This window comes from Macaca thibetana, chromosome 4 (genome assembly GCF_024542745.1).
Source record: "Macaca thibetana thibetana isolate TM-01 chromosome 4, ASM2454274v1, whole genome shotgun sequence".
Classification (NCBI taxonomy): Eukaryota; Metazoa; Chordata; class Mammalia; order Primates; family Cercopithecidae; genus Macaca; species Macaca thibetana.
Genome location: NC_065581.1, coordinates 146,664,495 through 146,667,651, shown reverse-complemented (window position 1 = coordinate 146,667,651; position 3,157 = coordinate 146,664,495). Strand labels below are relative to the sequence as shown.

The 3,157-nt window shown below is 38.6% G+C and overlaps 1 non-coding gene across 1 annotated transcript; it reads right to left on the bottom strand.

Annotated features, from left to right (window-relative positions):
* Window positions 1–740: 740 nt before the first annotated feature.
* LOC126953952 (U6 spliceosomal RNA) lies at window positions 741–847 on the bottom strand. The gene has a single exon (XR_007725422.1). It is a non-coding gene; the product is annotated as a U6 spliceosomal RNA (small nuclear RNA).
* Between the last annotated feature and the right edge of the window lie 2,310 nt (window positions 848–3,157).

Genomic DNA, 3,157 nt, shown 5'->3' with positions numbered 1-3,157 from the left:
CCTCCCCATGATAGGCACCTGTGTGTGATGTTCCCCTTCCTGAGTCCAAGTGATCTTATTGTTCAGTTCCCACCTATGAGTGAGAACATGCGGTGTTTGGTTTTCTGTTCTTGTGATAGTTTGCTAAGAATGATGGTTTCCAGCTGCATCCATGTCCCTACAAAGGACACAAACTCATCCTTTTTGATGGCTGCATAGTATTCCATGGTGTATATGTGCCACATTTTCTTAATCCAATCTGTCACTGATGGACATTTGGGTTGATTCCAAGTCTTTGCTATTGTGAATAGTGCTGCAATAAACATACGTGTGCATGTGTCTTTATAGCAGCATAATTTATAATCCTTTGGGTATATACCCAGTAATGGGATGGCTGGGTCATATGGTACATCTAGTTCTAGATCCTTGAGGAATCGCCATACTGTTTTCCATAATGGTTGAACTAGTTTACAATCCCACCAACAGTGTAAAAGTGTTCCTATTTCTCCACATCCTCTCCAGCACCTGTTGTTTCCTGACTTTTTAATGATCGCCATTCTAACTGGTGTGAGATGGTATCTCATTGTGGTTTTGATTTGCATTTCTCTGATGGCCAGTGATGATGAGCATTTTTTCATGTGTCTGTTGGCTGTATGAATGTCTTCTTTTGAGAAATGTCTGTTCATATCCTTTGCCCACTTTTTGATGGGGTTGTTTGTTTTTTTCTTGTAAATTTGTTTGAGTTCTTTGTAGGTTCTGGAAAAAATATGGAACGCTTCACGAATTTGCGTGTCATCCTTGCGCAGGGGCCATGCTAATCTTCTCTGTATCGTTCCAATTTTAGTATATGTGCTGCCGAAGCGAGCACAAAGAATTATTTTAAAGCTCAGATTTAGAGTCAATGATTTCCTTACAGAGGAAAGTCTTTATAAATAAGATCAAGTTGTTGAGTGGGTGGATGAAATCCAGCAAGAGAAGTTTCAGTTACATAGCACAGGAAAGGATCTTCTGATTTCAGTGTTTTAAAGGAAGATGTGGAGCTTTTTAAAGATGACACTGGACTAAGCATGAGCTGATGGAAACCTGACCTATGTGTAGAGACTGCCCGAGGTTTGGGTGTGGTGCCAAAATGGAGACCCTACTCTTGCACAAAAGAAGCTTGAACAATTTATGGTGAGCGTAGAAGTACAAACAAAATTGCATGTAAATTTTTAATTTCCACCTTTGGTTATATTGTACAATTCAGTGCCTAAGGGATCAAAGGATGTTGAAGAGAGTTTTGGGAAATCACATATACTCTTGGAAAACTTCATGACAAAGGACAATCTTGGGCAGTGTTGGAAAGGGACAACATGGATCACTTGGTGGAAAGTGGCAGGCAGAAGAGTGTGCGGATGCCTCAGAAGTGGGTGTGGTTAAAGGAAGGAACAATAAAGGGTTCGATGGCTGCAATAAGGCATACAAGACAATGAGATGAGTAATAAGCTGACAGAATGCTTGCTGAATAATCCTGATTTAAATTTGTCAGGCAAGTGATGAAAAGAATGTTTGCTGCTGGCCAGGATGGTCTGACCAAGAAAGCTAGACGCAAGAGACCAATAAGGCTATTTCCATTGTCTAAATAACAATGCTTAGGTCCAAGCTGGTCTGAACCTGTGAAAACAGAGACAGTGCACAGCTTTGAAAATCCTGTAGGACAAGGAATCATGGAATTGGTGATTTTTCTGGACAAAATGATAGAGGAAAAGATTTAACAAGGTTAGGATCATAGAAAGCTGACGGGAAGATGGAGCCATTGTCAACAAAGAGAACTTCAGACCTGCTAAGCATTTGTAAAGAGGACAAGGAGAGAAAATAAACTTAGTTTTGGCTGCATTTGGCTGTAGATGACAACAAAGGTAACAACCCAAACTCCATCAGAAACGGAATCAAGACTTTAAATCTAATAAATTCAGAATTCTTAGCAAAAGAATATTGTGCTGTTTCTTTTGTCATGGGGCTAAAAATTTTTCCCATTTGTAACAGGCATAAAATATACTTATGAAAGTCATGCTTATCACTGACCTACATCTTCTGTAAGGAAAATGTATGTTACAGACACCAAGAAGATCTCACCTCCCACCCTCTCTGTGATAGAGAAAATAGCAGAGGAGCACATTTTTGACAATCTTGCTAACAAGGGAAACATTTCATGCAGTATCATCAGCTCCACCATCTGTCTTACTCCGAAGTCCACCAGCTGCTAAAATATATAATTTTCTTTAGGTCATCATTTTGGTCTTTTCTTGGCTACTGGTCATTGAAAAGGTGAGATGTTACTAGGTCATTGTGTGGGCTCCCAGATGGATGTCAGAGATAGGGCCATAGCTGACTGTGATGTGAATATAGGATCTACATAGTCAGCACCTATGTCACAATGTCCCATAAGAAAATCAACATCATTACTTTATAATTCACACCTCACTTTTTATAAATGGATTAATTATTCACCCAATTCACCAGGTTTGACTTTGAATAATCCTCAGGTTTCCCTTCCCCCCAGAACATGTCCTTAAAGAAATTGAAGAATTTTTGTGACAATGTATTATAGTTTTAAATATATTTAGCAGCAGAACTTTTATTTTTCTAAGGAGAACCTCAAGTTATTAAACAGTCAGTATTCATTAAGGTCTTTCTCATCTTATTTGAATTTTCAGGAATTGATGGAAATTATGTCATTCCTTGTGAACTTCTGAAAAGCCTGTGGAAATGAAGGCAAGTCCAAAAGAGATCCCAGCATCTTCTGAGCACCCACAGAAGAGTAGAGCTGCCTGATGTGACTACATATAAGAGCCAACATTATATGCTGTTTGATATGCTTTTAAAAACATTAACCACACCTTGTGTTACATAAAAGCAAAGGCTTTAGAGTCGGACAGGCCTGGGTCTGAATCTTGCTGTATGATCTTCAGCAGGTTACTTAGTCTCTCCAAGACTCAGTTGAAACTTCTGTGAAATGGATATAATAATACACATCTTAAAATATTGTTATGAGGGGAAAACGATGTGATATGTGTAAAGAACTAGCATGGTGTCTAATGTATAGTAAGTGCTCAAAAATGGTAGGTAATAATTATACTATTGGAAATAATAATAATTGCCTTACCATATAGGGTGTAATCACCAGAGAGTGTCAGAA